Source organism: Odocoileus virginianus, chromosome 21 (genome assembly GCF_023699985.2).
Source record: "Odocoileus virginianus isolate 20LAN1187 ecotype Illinois chromosome 21, Ovbor_1.2, whole genome shotgun sequence".
NCBI classification, from domain to species: Eukaryota; Metazoa; Chordata; class Mammalia; order Artiodactyla; family Cervidae; genus Odocoileus; species Odocoileus virginianus.
Genome location: NC_069694.1, coordinates 41,302,719 through 41,322,812, shown reverse-complemented (window position 1 = coordinate 41,322,812; position 20,094 = coordinate 41,302,719). Strand labels below are relative to the sequence as shown.

Here is a 20,094-nt window from a genome sequence, read left to right as displayed (position 1 = left end):
ATGAAGGCTTAGGTAAGTTCCCATAGGGGAATTACAACACAGACCCTTTGGTTTCGGAATAAGAACATATCTTCCTCCGCCAACAACATTTTGTTTTGTTTCTTTGAAAGGCAGCTCCAGATTTGCTCCTGCTACCTGGTAGGATGGAACACCTGACCATGGGACATCAAGTGACCGTGTGAATAATCAAACCACCCATCGTGAACTGACGTTATCTGATTCACAAGACCATACAGCTGGATGAGCACAGAGCAGTCTACTCCCTGGTAGACTGGGAACTGGCTACGGCTGAACTAAATGAGCAGGTGACTCAGACTCCTGTAGTCCCTGACCCTGCTCCTTCAGCGTTTCTCCCCCAACCCATATAAGTTGGCTTCAGGAGGAGTTCCTTCTGACCAGTTAATGGAAGAGAAAAAAGTGTGGGTCCTATTCATTCTTGAAAGGATCTGCTGTGAGCTGGCCACAGCTGGATGTGAATGGTCAGTAAAACACCTCTCATTAGCGGCACTAACACATATTGTAAAGGGAAATCTTTCCGTAGGGAATAATGTTAGGAATACAGCCTGAGGTCAGGGTATGTACTGGTTCATTGTCACTGGCTTATGAGTTGACAGGCTAGAGGAGAACTCAGAAGAAATTGGAAAACTGGCCAGTTATGATACAGTAACCTGCAAATTAGGGATGCTGGCCTAAACAATGTAGTACATGCTTAGAATCCATAATCAGTATATGGTGCTACCTTCCCCAGAAGGTGTATAGAGTGGATATGAGAGTAGTCCTTCTATTTTTCAGAATGACTAATTTTGTAAAAAAGAGTTCAGGTGGCATGTTTTCCAAATTTGGTGGAAAGCATAGGACTATAAATCTACAAAGCTCAGGAAATTGCAAGCAGAAAAATTACAATGAAGTCACACCTATGCATGTTATAGTCAAACTGATAAAATACAGAAAAACAAAAGCATCCAGAGAAATTATACATTATATGCAAGTTGACAGTTATATTATTTTTTTAAATAAGCTTTTTAATGGAAGCATAACGTATGTATAGAAAAACACAAATATAGTTGTTTAGCATGACATCACAAAATGAAGGTAACTATAGTCACCACCCACATCAATAACTATGTCCCTTCTTAGTCATTACTCTTCATCCTTCCCAAGGGTAATCACCATCCTGAATTCTAACACCAAAGATTAGGTTTGATAGTGGTTAACCTTTATATAAATTGAATACATAATGTATCTTGAGTTTCTGGCTTCTTTTATCTAACATTGTAGATTTATCCATGTTGTTGCCTGGCGCAGGTAACCGTCATTCATTCATTTTCATTGCTACAACCGCATTCAGTATTCTACTTTACACTACATTTATTTATCCGTTGTATTGTCGATAGACATTAGAGATGTTTCCATTCTTTGGCTGTTAGGAGAGCTTCTGTGAACATTGTTGTGTATGTCTTTTGGTGTACACACGTACGCATCTGTGTTGCATTCTCTCATTATGCCTAGTGAACCTCTTGAGGAATTTTCTGGTCCATGAAGCATCAGTCTTAGTGGCTTTGGAGGTTTTAGTACTCAAGGGAGGAATTATTTCTAGGAAACACGGTTTCAATGAATTGGAAGTGGACATGGCTTGCCGGCAGGACTTTTCCTATCGTTAACCACTGGGGGGCGGGGGGAGCACTACTGACAAACAAAGGAGAAAGATTCCTTTTAAAGGGGGAACTTCGATTGCTGTTGCACAGTGGAGTAAGTAGGACTTAAATGGAATGTATGACATTCACCAGTATTCTCTTGGCCAACAGTCAATGAAAAAACTAGGGTAACCCAAAAGGACCTCAACTTGGTTTCATCTTGTAAGAGTGACTCTTTGGATCACCCACCCTGGCTCAGACGGTAAAGCGTCTGCCTGCAGTGCGGGAGACCCAGCGTCAATCCCTGGGTGGGGAAGATCCCCTGGAGAAGGAAACAGCAACCCACTCCAGTATTCTTGCCTGGACAATCCCATGGATGGAGGAGGCTGGTGGGCTACAGTCCATGGGGTTACAAAGATTTGGACATGACTGAGCGACTTCACTTTTACCTGGTAAAGAATTCCATTCAGCTTAGGTCCAAGCAGGGAGTAAGAGAGACCTAGATGGGTGGTGATAGAAAGCAGCTATGCTCATGAACCTAGTCTTCATGACCAGCTGAAACACTGGTTTTATGAAACTATAATTATGTTTTGTGACTTATTTCTTTTCTCCCTTACCATATATGAAGAAGTCTGGGGTGGATAACGTTTTTGGCTTCAGATGAGAATGTGACTGAATTGATACCACCCCATGATCAGTAGCTGATAGAAGGAGAGTGTATGGTGGAAAAGAGTTGAGATAAGTGCTTATAGTCCCCCTGGCTCGCTCCATTAGAGGTTGCCCTGAACTGAATGTGTACCCTGACCAAAAATGATTGCCTCTCTCATGATGAACTCTTGATAATTCTCTCTCCCTTAAGACTTTGGTTAATTCCTTCTGTCTCTTGGAGCTTAAGAGAGGTGCAGTTCCCCTGTTGTTAACCCTGGATTACAGAACTATCCTTGTAATTCTCTTATACCCTATACACACGTTTGTAATTAGTCCCTCTGTTTAAAACAAACAATCCTGAGGGTGTCACTTGTTTCCTGTTAGGGCTCTTGACATGTGAGCTTTATATCTCTTGTATTGTTTCTTGAATATTAGCATAGCCGCAGTCTTTCTTTTAGTTTTTGCATATCTCTTCGCTTTAAACTTTTCTGTATTCTAATATTTACCTCTTGAAAACAGGTTAAAGGTGTATCTTTATAAATCCAAGGCAGCAGTCTTATCTTTTAATTGGGATAGTCAATTGAAGTTTGTTTTTACCGATACATGGGGCTTTAAAGCTGCTATCCTACTGTTTCTTGTCTCCCCTGCTCTTCACTCTTTTTTCTCTACTTTCTTCATCCTTTGTGATACGTCAGGTTTATTTATTCCCCTTTTCCTTTTAGTTATATGTCTTTTTGTTGTTGTTGTTTAGTCGCTAAGTCATGTCTGACTGTTTTGTGGCCCCATGGACTATAATCCACCAGGCTCTTCCGTCCATGGGATTTCCCAAGCAAGAATACTGGAGTGGGTTGCCATTTCCTTCCAGGGGATCTTCCTGACCCAGGGATCAAACCTGCATCTCCTACACTGGCAGACAGATTCTTTACCGCTCAGCCACCAAGGAGGCCTGCATGTCTTTTTATTATTGTTTAGCTGCTCTAGAAATTAGAACGTGCGTCCTTGACATCTGCAAGTCTAGTATAGGGGCTTCTCTGGTAGTCCATTGGTACAGACTTCAGTGCTGTAACGGATCAGTGATATCCTGGTGCAGGACCAATGCTGGGGACCCAGGTTTGATGCCTGGTCAGGGAACCAGACCCCACTTGCGAAACTGGGAGTTTGCACGCTGGTACAGAATTCACATGCCGCAACTAAGACCCAGCGCAGCCAAACAAAAAATAATAATAATAAAGGAAGTCTAATATATTTGTTGGGATTTACCCATATATTTTCTTTACTGTTCTTCATCCCTTTGAAAATCTAAGAACTTCCATCTGAGAACATTTCTCTCTACTCAACGGTTACTTTTTCCTCCAAGGCAGAGGTGAAGAAAGTGAAAGTCGGTCAGTTGTGTCAGATTCTTTGCGACCCCATACAGTCCATGGAATTCTCCAGGCCAGAACACTGGAGTGGGTAGCTGCTCCCTTCTCCAGGCGATCTTCCTAACCCAGGGATTGAACCCAGGTCTGCTGCAATGCAGATGCTTTAGCTGAGCCACCAGAGAAGCCCAATTTTCAGTTTCTGTTAGTTTGAAAATACCTTTATATTGTCTTAGCTTTTGAAAGTTATATTATCTGAATATGATTCTGTTTTCTTTTAATACTCTAAAGATAGCATCATTTGGTTGCAAAGGAGCTTACCGTCATTCGATAGAATAATTTTCTTACCTACGGATGCTCAACGTTTCCCCCTTTGAATATCAGCAGTTAGCGTTTTTCACTTTTAGCATAGTTAGCATAGTTCACTTTTAATATGAAGTGCTTAGGTGTTATTTTCTTTGCCTTTTCCTTAAAGGTTTATAATGCTTCTTGAATCTAAAGCATGATGCTTTTTGTTTATTTGAGACATCTCTTTCAGTATTACTTTGTTACAGTCTCTCATGCCGCTTCTGGGTTTTAATTATATACCTATATTGGACTTTTTTTTTTTTTACTCTGTATCTCCTATCTTTTAAATTTTTTCCATTTTTCATCTTTTAGTCTTTTTGTTAATCTGTCCGCAATTTCTTCTGAATTTTCTTACAGTTCCCTAATTTTGTCTTCAACTCTATATAATTGGCTATTAAATCCATTCACTGGATTTTTGTTGAATCTTTCAATAGAATTCCATTTGGTTATGTTTCCATTCTCCACATTCTTACTCATATTCTAAGTTCCTGAACAGATTAATCATAGTAATTTGGGGAATTTGGGAGAGAGCTGTGCTACATATCTTGCAGGGTCTTAGTTCTCCCCAACCAGGGATCGAACCTGGGCCACCTCAGTAAAAGCACTGAGTCCTATCCAGTGGACCACCAGGGAACTCCGTAATTACACTGTTTTGAAGTCTTCATTTCATAATCCCCGTGAGTCCTGTTTCTGTGGTTGCTTCTCTATCTTGTCATGTCATCGCATATACCTGATTATTGCTTTATGTGTGCTAGACATTGTATGTAAACAATTGTAGAAATATTTTGAGGCTTGGGATAGCATGACTTTCTTTTAGAGAGGAGTTTTTTACTTCTATTAGGTAGCAAGGGCCTTTAGCATCCTCAGATCACTGCAATCCAGTTGAGAACAGAGATGATTCAGTTCCAATCTATTTTCGGCTCACTCTGACTTGTAGGGTACAGCACGTTAGAATTTCAACAGAAAAACTGAGGTCCTTATCTCTTTCTTGGTGAGCCCAACTCCAGTTTTTCTCCTCTTCTACCCCCACCTAGGTCTGTGAGCTTGCAAAAGGCTTTGTTGTTCTTAGTTGCTTCTGGAAGAGACAGGTGCCTCCAGCAGAGAGGCTGTAAGCGCCTCTCCAACCTGTCTGCCTATACTAGGTCTTAGCCGTGAAATCCTCACTTTTGAGAGTTCCAGTGCCTTCAAACAGATATATTTCTTTGTTTTGTCTCAGCTTTCCTAGATGTTCTCAGCAGAAACATGATCAAAACCATAGTCCTTCATTACCAGAAGTGGAACTGCAGTGGTCTCATTTTTTTTTAAATTGCGGTATAGGTGATGCACAATATTGTATCAGTTTCAGATATACAACACAGTGATTCACAATTTTTAAAGGTTATAGTCAATTTATAGTTATCATAAATAAAATAACTATATTCCCTGTGCTGTACAATACATCCTTGTAGCTGATTTATTTTATGCCTAGTTGTTTGTATCTCTTGACCCTCTACTCCTATTTTGCCCCTTCCCCCACCCCTGTCCCCTCTGGTAACCACTAGTTTGTTCTTTGTACCTGTGAGTCTGTTTCTTTTTTGTTACATTCACTAGTTTGTTTTATTTTTTATATTCAACATAAAAGTGATATCATACAGTATTTGTCTCTGACCTATTTCACTGAGCATAGTACCCTCCAAGTCTACCCGTGTTGTTTGCAAATGGCAAGATTTCATTCCTTTTATGGATGAATAGTATTCCAATGTGTGTGTATATATATATATATATATATATATATATATATATCACGTCTTCTTTAACCATTCATTCACTGATGGACACTTCAGTTGCGAAGACTTTTTTTTTAAATGTCAAAAATTTTACTGGTGCTCCCTGCCCCCTCTCCATCAAAACACACAAAGTAGTAGTTATACATATACTTAGTCTATAAACTATATATAAATAATACATATATATATGATAAATGTTCAGGTCCCTGCAATAATTGTTATTCAGGGATATGTAACTCAGAGAAGGGAAACACTGCTAAAAGCAAAGGCAGTCTCAGGAAAGTTAAACGTTATGTTCAAAGGAACAAGAGAAGCCCAGTGTGATTAGAGGTTTCATGTATGAAACAGATATAAGATTCTGAACTATATTTTCTGTATAATAGGAAATCATTGGCAGCTTCTTTATTATAATCTTTCAATAAAAGCTGTGTTTAATCTGATACTGATATGCAACATACAGGTAAGAGTAAAGGCAGAGAAAATCACTAGAAATCTAGAGTAATGGATCAAATATGAGTTAATGGGAGGCACCATGGTGTAATGAAAAGAATGTTGACATTAGGATCATAGGACTTGTAATTACTGGTCCTGTCAACTTAGGCAAGTAATTTAACTTCTTACTCTGCTTCCTGTTTACATGCCAGTCACCTTGTAGGCCCTCCAACAGAATGATGAAATGTTTATAACTTCTGCGTTACTCACAGAGTGGTTATGCAAATAAAATGACGAAAATATTTTTAAATGTATATTAAAATGTATGCATTTGAAGGCCCAACACAGAGACTGATAAAAGAAAGATAAAAGAAAAAAAGTTACTCCAATACTGAATCTTGGAGACTAGAAAATACATTCATCTAAATAAGTCAATTAGAAGAGGAGTTGATTTTGGAAATCAGGAAAAGAGTTGGTGAAAAAATAGTGGTTTACTTAATTTTAATTGTGGAAATGTTCAGCAGGTAGTTGTTGGTTACATTTACTAGTTTCACATATTATTAGGTATTTTTTTTTAATTAGGTATTTTTCATGTGAGATCATTTCATTCAGTCTCCTTGATAAATTTTAAATTTCTAGAGAGAGAGAGAAGTTATTTCCTTGGGAATTTGTATTCCTCTTCATTTTTAACTTCAAGAAAAGTTTGTACCTACCAATTAATTTGATAAAGTTTGATTTATTTTGTCCAGTTCATTGGTAAAGTGATTATATAGGGCATTGACTGGTTTAAAGATTGTTTGGTCCTTTGAGTTTAATACCAAACTGTTACTGTTGATGTACATCACTCTACAAAGTTGTCATGCTAGTACCTTAGCATAATCCAGGCAAACATTTTCTTTCACCTCTATTTGAATTCCATGTGAGACATAAAAATGTCTTATTGGAAGTCATATGTATACGTTTCTTTTATATTTTAAATGTAAACGCTTTTCATTTGGATCCTGAAACTTTAAGATGGTTTCTCTTCCTTCTGAAATCCTTCGTTTCTCTTCATACTTTTTTTAAGTTGGGGTACAGTTGATTTATAATGTGTCAGTTTCAGTGGTACAGCAAAGTGAGTCAGTTATATATATACATAAATTCACTGTTCTTTAGATTCTTTTCCCGTATATAGGCCATTACTCAGCACTGAGTTCCCTGGGCTATACAGTAGGTCCTTATCAGTTGCCTGTTTTATACACCCATGTCATATGCATACGTGCTGAGTTGTTTCACTCATGTATAACTCTGTGCGGCCCTATGGACTGTATTCCGCCAGGCTCCTCTGTCCATGGGATTCTCCAGGCAAGGATAGTGGAGTGGGCTGCCATGCCCTCCTCCAGGGGATCCTCCTGACCCAGGGATTGACTCTGCATCTGTCTCCTGCATTGGCAGGCGTGTTCCTTACCACTGGCACCATCTGGGAAGCCCTATTTTATACATAGTATAATGTGTATATGTTAATCAATCTCTCCCTCTAGAACTTTAAAACAATAAATTGTAATGAACACTCAAGTGTGTCAGTCACTTACTATCTTTTGCGCTTTAAGAGTTTGCCTCTCCTGCCCAGTTTGACATCTCTAGACTGCTGTACTGTGTTACCAAATCTGTAACTAAATTTCTGATGGCATCCAGAGTCTTGGTTAAGTTTGGACTTCTTGTATCCTGGTTTGCTCCTTCTCATTTTAGTCTAGTTTCCTCTATTCCTACATGTATAGAAATTTGGTAGTATAGAGCTGTTTATCTTTCCTATTTTTTGCCCATTATAATTTTCTATATTTAACATCTTTTGTAGTAATTCTTCTACAAAAAATATTTTATGTATTTTTTTATTTCAAATCACGAAAATAATACATTAGCACCCTTCCTTACCCATTACTCAAACTTTGGCATTCTCAACCTTAGGGAACTTGGAAGTAAGAAAAAAACTGAGCAGCAAGGAAAATAGGTGTTGTAAGCTTTGTTCTGTAACAAAAAAAATTGATCTGTTCTTGAGGAATTGTTTCACAAAGGTGAATTCTCCATGTAACTGAAGCTTCATTATTCATCATGGACAGAAAGTTAGTGTAGTTTGAAGGGTCTTTACCAGTATGCTGTAAGTTTAACAACTAGGCTCTCCAGGGTTAAAAAAAAACAAAGTTCTGATTGTGATGTCCGCTAATTCCAGTGGGGTTAAATACTCCCACTGTGACTCTACTTCAAGCTAACACTGAACACAGAGGTGGAAAGAGGTGTAGACTATCAGATTATAAGATTTCCCTCATATGCACACAACAGACATAATCATAAAAACATGGGTAATAATGAAATAGTAAAATAACTAAGAAAATGAGTTTTGAGTATTTATTATTCAGTAATATTGGATATTACTATAACTTTCAGTTTATATAATTTCTGATAATGGCTGTGTTTAAATTCTGAAAAATTCTTAAAACTTTTTAATTTTTATTTTGTAAATTCATTTATTTTTAAACTGAAGTATAATTATTTTATGTTGGTTTCTACCAAACATCAGCGTGAATCAGCCATAGGTTTTAAAACTTCTAAAATCAGCACTCATAAGGCAGCGTCAGCCAGCTCTAGCATACTGTTGTCTGTGCTCTTAAAGAAGGGACAAAGACTGACCAATATGAGCTAAGTGGTCCTGCTAGCTAAAGCTAAAACAGATTTAATACTCAGATTTATATAATGAACCCTTAAATTCCACCATCACACAAAGTAAAGTCCTTGCTAAAAATTAAGTCTTTTTCATTTTCTTCCATGTATATGCTACCTTGTTATGACTTGGTTATTACTTCTTAAAATCTTGGCTGTTGCCTGTAAATAGATACTGACTAAAATCTCTGTTGCCTGTTGTAAAATCTCTGTTGCCTGTAAATAAATACTGACTAAAGGAACCCAACAAGCAGTGGGCAAAGAAATGCAAATAAGACATTTCTTCATTTTGCTGTGAAAAAAACCCTAGTGTTTTAAAATAAAAATTTATTCTTATAAAAAAAAAAAAAGACATTTCTTCAAAGAAGGTATATGGATGGCAGAGCAGCACATGAAAGGATGCTGAACATCATCGTCACCAAGGAAATGCAGATTAAAAGGACAATGAGATACCACTACATACCTATTAGAATGACTAAGATTAAAGACAAATCGTAAGAATTCAGGAGGAATTGGAACTCTCATACACAACAGGAAGGAATGTAAAAAGGTATAGTCACCTGAGAAAGTGTGGCAGATTCTTAAAAAGTTAAACATATGCCTACCATATGATCCAGTGATTCCACTTCTAGCTATTTACTCAAGAGAAATGAAAGCACATGTCCATATGAACAGTCATACAAGAATGTTCATAGCAGCTGTATTTGTAATAGACAAAAACTGGAAACAACCCAGATGTCCACAGGAGAATGGATAAAATAATCGTGGCACATCCATAAAATGGAATATGACTCAGCAACTTTTAAAAAACAAACTATTAAGAGACACAACATAGATATATCTCAAAACAAGTTATGCCAGTGTAAAAAGCCAGAGAAGAAAATAGGGCATACTCTATGACTCTATTTAAATAAAATTCTAGAAAATACTAATCAGCAGTGCCAGAAAACAGACCAGGGGTTTCCTGTGGATGAGGGATGGGAAGAACGAGAGAGAGTTTACACAGGAGTACAAGGACGCTTGCAGTGATGGATACGCTCATCATTTTTACTTTGGTGTTAATTTCTCAGATGTATACATATGTCAGCTTTTGAACTGCATGGTTTATATGCAGTTTAGTTTGTATCAACTATATTTCAATAAAGCTATTAAAAAGCACAATCTACTCTCATATGACGAGGAGAGATGAGCAAAAAAAGGAAACTGCTTTGTTCTGCATAGCTTAGTTACATCTTTCGTGGTAAAAATGTATAGGTCGTTTGGGCAGCCCTAAGCATATTGCTGTTGTCTTTATCACATGCTGTTAGGCCAGATTCTCTTCATCTGAGTGCCTGTCTTTACATTTATCTCTAATAACCTTCATATTGTTTTTGTTGTTTAGTCGCTAAGTCATGTCCGACTTTTGTGACCCATGGACTGTGTAACCTGCCAGGCTCCTCTGTTCATGGGACTTCCCAGGCAAAAATACTGGAGTGGGTTGACATTTCCTTATCCAGGGGATCTTCCCAATCCAGGTATCAAACCCACGTCTCCTGCATTATTTGTTTTACATGTGACTATTATTATTATAATGAGGCTTCAGTATTAATACTCATTAGATCTTTGGTTTTCCAGACCATGTTTAATGAGCACTAGGCATACCCACAGAACCATCTGCGGTATCCTGAGTGGAAATGGGGAGTGAAGATGGAAAGAACGTGATAATCTGAATGGACAAGGCTTCAAATTTCAACCCAGGCACCTTCTTAGTTTTACAGACTTAAGAACTACTGGGGAGGAAAAATAAAATATGAAAACTACATAAATTTTACCACAAGCCAAGCTCAGAGCTTGATGCATAGTAGATGTTCAGTAAGTATCCACTAAATGAATTTTGATTAAATGTAAACTGCCTCTCACTCCTTTCTACACATCCTCTTTCTCAATAAAAAGTTTTCTGTCATTTGAGTTTCTTGAGATGGGAACGAACACTAATTTTTGAGAACTGTTGATTTTACACTTTAAAAACAATTATACAATAACATGGAAAACTTCCCTGACAAATTCATTGTCTTCTACCTTAGGCCCTTAAGGAGGCCTTTTTTTCCTTTCTTCGGTTCTTTAGTTTCCCCTTTCAGTGATCCCACACTTACCTCCTTTTCTCATGCCCAATTCAATCATCACACAGCGCTCCTTCCTATTTTACCAAGAAACCTGAGAACACTGATTATTAATGGCTAGCCTCCTGCTGCCTCTCATCTAAAATTTATTTACCCATTCTAATCTTCTTGCCTCTAGTCCCTGATAGGTTTGCAGTGCTAAGGCTTGTCCAACTCTTTGCAACCCCATAGGCTATAACCCACCAGATACCTCTGTCCATGGGATTTTTCAGGCCAGAATACTGGAGTCGTTGCCATTCCCTTTTCCAGAGGATTTTCCTGACCCAGGGATCAAACCTGCATCTCTTGCATGTGCTGCTTTGGTAGGTGGATTCTTTACCACTAGCACTGTCTGGGAAGCCCAGATACATTTATCCCTTTTACAGAATCAAATACTGTTTGACCTCCTGTCATGTCTTGTGAAGAAACTGGCTCCATCGATTAATCTCGCCTTTCTGTTCTGTCTCATTGGAAAAGACCCTGATGCTGGGAAAGATTGAGGGGAGGAGGAGATGGGGGCAACAGAGGATGAGATGGTTGGATGGCATCACCAATTCAATTGACAAGAATTTGAGCAAACTCCAGGAGATAGTGAAGGACAGGGAAGTCTAGCTGCAGCCCATGGGGTCACAGAGTCAGACATGACTTGGTGACTGAATAACAAAAACCACCTTTGATCCTAAGTTCCTCTTATCTAATACCCTATTTCCAATTTCCTGTCATGGCCAAGCTGTCCAATTTTTCTCATTCCATTCAGTTCCCAACACCACTTCACTCAGTGACAAGTCTTAGTTGAAAAATTTCTAATTCCTAGTATATATGAAACTTCTATACCATGTGACACTTGATATTTTGAGTAGGTGGTCAAATATTTTTTAGATGAATAAACTGGAATCCGTGGAGGAAAATCAACATTAGGTATGTGATAAAAGGGTTTTTATAACCTCTATATCAGTGTTTCTCAAACTAGAATATTTGAATTCTTTACTAGATATTTTTCCTCATGTTGTGATTTATTTCATTAATCTACAGAAAGTAATATAAATGTTGTCCAGATCACCTTGATCCCACTTACAACTTAGCACTACCATGTGATTCCAGAGCCTGTGTCATCTTTAGGTTTATGATCTTGTTAGTACCATGAAACAGTACTTTGTCTTAGGGCAAATGAGAACAGACATAGGTAACAGTTGCTAATTTCTGGCCATCAGTGAAATGACATCAGTGAAAGAATGAACAAGGTCTCCTAAAGTTTCTAGTAGAGAAAGCTGGTCACTATATATAGAACACAGCAGTTAGTTATGCCAAATATAAAAGAACCTAAATTGTAACAGTCAGCTCTATATTTGTTTCAAGAGGTGATTTGTCAGGAAAAAAATAAAAATCAAGTAGCACATAAATATTAATTTTATTAGTTTTACCTTTTCCCACATTTAATATGTAAACTTAAGAGCATAAAGTTTATATCAAGTATTTTATTTTTATTGTATTATATGTTATCATCTTATGTATTTGTGTGTGTGTATATATATATATATGACTTTATTATTACATTCTAATAAATAACTGGAGGGGAAACCTCAAAAAAATTTTTTTTCTTAAGGTCAGCTCTACCCATTAAATACCCTGTACTATGTGTCTTTACTGCAGTTTAGTTAAGTTGCTCAGTCACGTCTGACTCTTTGAGACACCATGGCCTGCAGCACTCCAGGCTTCCCTGTCTGTCACCAACTCCCAGAGCCTGCTCAAACTCATGTCCATTGAGTTGGTGATGCCATCCAACCATCTCATCCTCTGTCGTCCCCTTCTCCTCCTGCCTTCAATCTTTCCCAGCATCAGGGTCTTTTTCCAGTGAGTCAGTTCTTTGCATCAGGTGGCCAAATATTAGTTTCATCATCAGTCCTTCCAATGAATATTCCGGGCAGATTTCCTTTAGGATGGACTGGTTGGATCTCCTTGCAGTCCAAGGAACTCTCAAGAGTCTTCTCCAACACCACAGTTCAAAAGCATCAATTTTTCATCACTCAGCTTTCTTTATAGTACAACTCTCACATCCATACATGACCACTGGAAAAACCATAGCTTTGACTAGATGGACCTTTGTCACCAAAGTAATGTCTCTGCTTTTCAATATGCTGTCTAGGTTGGTCATGGCTTTTCTTTCAAGGAACAAATGTCTTTTAATTTTATGGCTGCAGTCACCATCTGCAGTGATTTAGGAGCCCAAGAAAATAAAGAATCTCACTGTTTACATTGTTTCCCCATCTATTTGCCATGAAATAATGGGACTGGATGCCATGATCTTAGTTTTTTGAATGTTGAGTTTTAAGCCAACTTTTTCACTCTCCTCTTTCATCTAGAGGCTCTTTAGTTCTTTGCTTTCTGCCATAAGGGTGGTGTCATCTGCATATCTGAGGTTATTGATATTTCTCCCAGCAGTCTTGATTCCAGCTTGTGCTTCATCCACCCCAGCATTTCACATGATAAGTTAAACAAGCAGGGTGACAGTATACAGCCCTGACGTACTCCTTTCCCAATTTGGAATCAGTCTGTTCCACGTATGGTTCTAACTGTTGCTTCTTGACCTGCATACAGATTTCTCAGGAGGCAGGTAAGGTGGTCCGGTATTCCCATCTCTTGAAGAATTTTCCACAGTTTGTTGTGATCCACACAGTCAAAGGCTTAAGTGTAGTCAATAAAGCAGATGTAGATGTTTTTCTGAAACTCTCTTGCTTTTTCGATGATCCAACGAATGTTGGCAATTTGATCTCTGGTTCCTTTGCCTTTTCTAAATCCAGCTTGAACATTTGGAAGTTCACAGTTCACATACTTTTGAAGCCTGGCTTGGAGAATTTTGAGCATTTCTTTGCTAGCGTGTGAGATGAGTGCAATTGTGCAGTAGTTTGAACATTCTATGGCATTGCTTTCTTTGGAATGAAAACTGACCTTTTCCAGTCCTGTGGCCACTGCCGAGTTTTCCAAATTTGCTGGCATATTGAGTGTAGCACTTTTAACAGCAATTATTACAACTATTTTAGGTCTTTCTCACAATCACAACTCATCTAGATTATTTTAATACCATCTCAATTGGTCTCTTTACCTCTAATCTCCATCCTAACATACAGTTTTGCTACATCCTTCACATTATCATAGTTATCTTCTCATGATTAAAATGTCATGACTTTATGCTAAAAATTTAATTCCCTCATCCCATACCCTTCACAATTAAATCTGAGCTCATGAACATGGCTTATAAGGCCCTCAAGATATCCAGCCTTGTCTTGGCAAAGTTTTGTCTCATTTCATCTTTGCTCGTTCATCTCTCCCACCCCTACACACAATACCACTACTACTCCTGTAGTCAAAATACTTTCTAAACTACCAAAGTACCTTGGAAACTTACTTTCCAAAGTTTTGGAAACTTGTAATTCCCAAAACTTATCAGGCCAAGTTCTCTGTTTTGCACGATGTTCCCTCTGCATGGGAGCATTCCTTTTTTTTTTTTTTTCCTGGCATGACCTTTTCATTTGTTTAAATACAACTCCCTTCTGAAGGTAGCCTCCCCATCTCCAGCTGGATTGGGTATATCAGTATTGCTCTATGATCCCAGGTGGCACAGTGGTAAAGAATCTCCCTGCCGTTGCAGGAGGCACGAAAGACTCAGGTTTAATCCCTGTCAGGAAGATCCCCTGGAGAAGGAAATGGCAACCCACTTCAGTATTCTTGCCTGGGAAATTCCACAGAGGAGCCTGGTGGGCTACAATCCATGGGGTTGCAAAGAGTCAGACATGACTAAGTGAGCACAAAATTACTCTATATGTGCACTTATAGTATTGTATACATCCTATTTGTGATCTGATAGTTAATGGGCTCCCTACATAAAAATTTTTCCTAAAGGTGACAGCTGGCTTTCATCTGTTATCTTCAACATCTAGCTCAGTGCCTAGCACATAACAGGCACTCAGTATTTTTTTTTAAATGAACACTTAAGATGGGAGTGATTATCGTCAACAAATCTGTTCCATTAACATCCTTGGGCCTAAATCTTAAGACACCAGCTAGCCTACTCAGACCTGCATATCAGTTTGTTTGTTTTGAAGAATGTTTTAATTTTGGCTGAGCTGGGTGGTTGTCGCTTCGTGTGGGCTTTCTCCAGGAGCCGTGGGTGCGGCGACTCTTCATCGCAGTGCGCCGGCTTCTCTTTGTGAAGGCTCCTCCAGGGGCAGAGCACCGGCTCTAGTCGCGTGGGCGGCAGTAGCTGCAGCATGTGAGCTCAGCAGTTGCAGTCGATAGGCTGTGGAGCACAGGCTCAGTAATTTTGGCACACAGGCTTCATTGCTCCGAGACATGTGGAATCTTCCCGAACCCGGGATCAAACCCGTGTCCCCTGCATTGGCAGGCAGATTCTTACCCAGTGCACCACCAGGGACATCCTAGTATCACTGATTGACAACTCACCTCAAAAGCAGTTCCATTTTATAAATCCCCATTTTTAAAACTGTAAATAAGGAATTTTGGGGGGAAGGCAAAACAATTATATATGAACATGTTACAGTGACTAGATTTTTAAGCTTGCAAGTATTGATACAGAAAAAGGCAACTAAGTTATGTAAAACTGAACCACTGCAGTGGTGGCACCCTGAATTCTGTTCTTCCCGCTACAGTAGGAGACCGGGTAGTGCTTGAGTAAAGAGGAAGAGGAAAAGGTTGCCTCTTCACTTCCAGTTCCCTCAAGGCAAGTCTACCTTTGACAGTTTCCTTCCTACTTCTTTCTGTAAATCTCTCCATCTAGTCTCCAGTATCCTCAACCATCCCTTTTGTCCCTAATTATAGCCCTCTCCAAGCCAGGGGTACCCATTTAGCCCTACCCCAAAAATGCTCCAGGGTAATCTGGCCCTTCTCTCCATTTGTGCAGAATAGAAACAAGGAATGGCTAAATTCATATAAACCTTCAAATATCTAGTTATATCTTAACTCTTGGCCTTTGTGTCTAAATTACTGTTGGAGAACTGATCAAGCATTGTAGCAACCACGTTCTTTCTTGTACAGGTCTTTTTGTAAGATGGGGAACCCATATCATGGAATCATGCTGTTCTTACTGGGCATATATAATAAAGCCCATTCACATTATTAATCATTAACTTTGAGATTTAATACATTTTGATGATGGGATCTCTCTGAAATTGTCATACTTCAACATCAAATGAGCCAAATTCTTACAAGTTTTTATTTTTTAGATGTAATAGAATGTTTCTTAGTAAGTTTCATTCTTTCTTACTGTGCCATGTGTTAAATCACTACTTCCCTGCAATGAAAAAAATCAACAGGTACTAGATAGCATTAAAAACTAAAAGCCTCCCATATGTGGCTCCATTAAGCCACTCAAGTACTATGTAGATCGATTCTTTAGAACCACACAGTACAACATTCCCATAATCACACCTACTTTAAAATTCTGTAATGGAAGAATTTTACATTTATCATCACGGTCTTACACATTCTCACCTATATATTTAAATAATCAAATTCAATATGGGTAAAATGATCATTTTGGTCTAAATTACAAGACATCTCTGCTTAGATTTTGTAGATTGTTATGGAAACAAGAAACACTGTCGTTATTTTTGGGAAGTAATTCTATTTGAATTCCTTACTTTTAGTTAAGTACTTTTAATTTGTATTTTGGAACCCAAAAATATGGCGACCACCCCAGTGGCTTCAGCCCATGCCACAAACCTAAATGTCAGTCAGCCTGCACTTACATGAAACACCTAACTTAGAAACCTAACGTATACCAATCACAAACTTCCAACTCAGCTTAAATAGCTCACCTGACCCTAGAAAACAGGACCTGCTGGCCTTACAAGAAAATCCCTGACCTCCGAGGCAACCATGCTCTGTTTTGGTGTTGCTGCTTCTAACGATCTATAAAACTCCCTCTTGCTTAAAAATCCCTGGAGAAGGGAAAGAGTGTTCCACTGCTTACACCCTCAATCTACAGATTGTTTTTTCTTGAATAAAGGACATCAAACTCGTTACTAAATTGTTTTAATTTTGTCATTTGATAGCACCTAATCCTCAAATTTCTTATCTAAATAATCTACCCCCAATTTTCAACTACTTGATTTTATTTGAAATTTTAAAGAAAGATTTATATATTTAGAGTATACCAAAATCAGATGTATTCTAGTTCTGATCATAATCATGAACTTTAACTTTCAATAAAATGTTATTTAAAATTAATGTTAATCACTATGTTTTATGTGAATAATACTGATAAAAAATACCTCCAAACTTAAGACTGACAGCAAATGATTATTATTAAAACCAAATCTGAATTATATTGTTGTTTGTACTGAAGGAAAAAACTCTTACTGGATGTAAATTTTTTACAGTTTACAAGGATGCCATTTACAATCAATAACCTGAGAAGTATGAGATACTGCAAATATTCAGTAATAAAAATATTCTTATTCCAGACTCTCATATTTTTGTTCTAATTCATTAGTTTTAAAAAATCTACATTGAGGTAATTTACATACCATAATACCCAGTCTTTTTAAAGTGCACAGTTTAGTGAATTTCAGAATATTCACAGAGTTATGTAATCATCATCATTATTTAACTTTCATCACGTCCCCATAAAAGACCACATACTCATAAGCTGCCACTCCCCATTCTCCCTGCCCCTAGTCCCTGGTAACTAGTCATCTACTAGTCATTTCATATGAATGGAACCACACAGTACTTGGCCTTTCATGTCTGCCTTTTTTCACTTAGCAGAATGTTTTCAAGCTTCAGGATACATGTTGTAGCAATATCAGTGTTTTGTTCTTTCTTATTAACTAATAATATTCCATCATATAGAGACACCATATTTTATTTATACATTTATTAGCTGATGGACATTTGGGCTGTTTCCACTTTTTGGCAGCTATGAATAATACTCTGAACATTCATGTACACAACTCTTTACATGGAAAGTGCTCAAATTTAATTTTTAGCTTTACATTTGGGTATGGTTCATGATGTGCCAAAAACCATCTTATTTTAAGGTCAAATGATGTTCTCAGCATGAAAATAAGTCTCCTAAACCACACTAACTTGTCTTGATTAGAAACTAAAATTCTGAACTGGAAAGATATAAAGACTAATTTGATTTTTATGCAAAAAATATGAAATAACATTTAGTTGAGTTGAGGTCCATATTACCTATTCCAAGTAGAATTTGGAAACATCCAGTTTACATATTCATAACTTTATATTAAATCTGGACCATAACATTTGTAATTTAATCAATAAAATGGCATAAACTGTGTTAGAGCCAGTGTCCTTAGCAAGCTATAAAACAGCGACAACACAAGTCAGAATGGCCATCATTAAAAGATCTGCAAATAACAAATGCTGCGGAGGCTGTAGAGAAAAGCGAGCCCTCCTGCACTGTTGGTGGGAATGCAAATTGATGCAGCCACTGGAAGACAGTATGGCCGGTCCTTAAAAAGCTAAAAACAGACGTGCCATAAGATCCAGCAATCCCACTGCTGGGCATATATTCAGGGAAAACGAATTTGAAAAGATACAACTCAGTGTTCACAGCAGCACTGTTTACAATAGCCAAGACATGGAAGCAACCTAAATGTCCCATCAACAGATGAATGTATAAAGAAGATGTAGTATATATACACGATGGAATACTACTCAGTTGTAAAAATGAATGAGATAATGCCATTTGCAGCAACATGGATGGACCTAGAGATGATCATACTAAGTTAAAGACAAATACCTAATAAACCATGATGAAGAAGAGTATGTAAGTATACGTATAACTGAATCACTTTACTGTGCACCATAAACTAACACTGTAAGTATACTTCAATAAGAAAAAAAATTCTGTGACAATGTTACAAAGATCTGAAAATACATAATATTAATACTATTAATAATGTAACTATATGTACTAGTCTGTGTTAACCATGTTTATTCACAGTACACTTTAACTAACCCCTGTATTCACAGTATTACAATAATGTGGCTACACTGATGCATTCATATATTAGGACTCCATAATTTGGATTAGTTATTCTGTTGCCACTTTTATGCTATTTTTCTTCATTCTTTATATTCTTCTCCTGTTTTATGCTACTTCTTGCAAGAAAATCTGATTTACCATAATTAGAAAGACTTCAATATAATATTCATTAAGAAGGAAGAGATTGTGTTAGCTCTTCAGCATTTTTGTATCTTTTTAATTTCTGAATGTAACTGTTTCTTTCAACATATAAAACTAATCTTTTTTAGCACATTGCACACTACAATATAAAAAATTATTTTCTTTTTTTCAGATGGGGACATTTCTATCACTGTAATTCAAATAGGTTAAATGCAACTGTCAAGTGGGTTCTCTATATTACCAGATATGTGAATGGTGTTAAGTCTGAGCTACTCCTAAACTGCTTCATAAATCATCAAAATACTTGTAGGCCATGGTCCTTTTAATTTTAGCCTTAGCAAAACTAAGTAGAAATATGTTTGTTAGTGTAAATACAAACAGAAAGCATATTCAGCCAATAAATTTACTCTAATGCCAAATAAAAATGAATTTGAGATAACGTAATCACTTCTCTCCATTAAGCATGGATAACCTAGAACTTCATATATTAGGATTTATTTACATGCAGTTATTTCTTGGATACAACCCTGACAGTGGTCAATATAAAAAATAGTAGCACCATTATAATACAGAGGTTTAATTTCAGATATAAAAGTATGTTTGTAGGGCACGGAAGACATGAGTTCTTCATCTTCTAAGCAAAATTCCATTACAAAAATTTCTGCAAAACAATCTTCTAGCCTCTACTGATAGCCCACTTATTTTAAAGGTAGTGTTGGATATAAGCAATATCACAGCAAAGGGAGAATTTAGAAAATTCCTTTTATAACACAACACTGTATATCAACTATACACCAGTGAAAACATTTTGAGGCAATGAATGTGTATTTGTTACACTAGTGGGCAAATTAAAGTTGGCTAATAGTCAAAGGGTAAAAAAATAAACACCTTAGTAGTTGACAGTGA

The 20,094-nt window shown here is 37.4% G+C and overlaps 1 long non-coding RNA gene across 2 annotated transcripts in view; it reads left to right on the top strand.

The window, feature by feature from the left end:
- The window catches only part of LOC110142654 (uncharacterized), a 30,357-nt gene extending 12,861 nt beyond the window's left edge, over positions 1–17,496 (top strand). Inside the window, exons 2-4 of one of the 2 annotated variants that reach the window (XR_011482526.1) lie at positions 111–479; positions 10,262–10,394; positions 10,495–17,496. This is a non-coding gene — a long non-coding RNA (uncharacterized lncRNA). Of the gene's footprint in view, positions 1–110; positions 7,741–10,261; positions 10,395–10,494 lie in introns of those variants that run through there. The other variant, XR_002315368.2, reaches the window with a different exon arrangement.
- Positions 17,497–20,094: the final 2,598 nt, after the last annotated feature.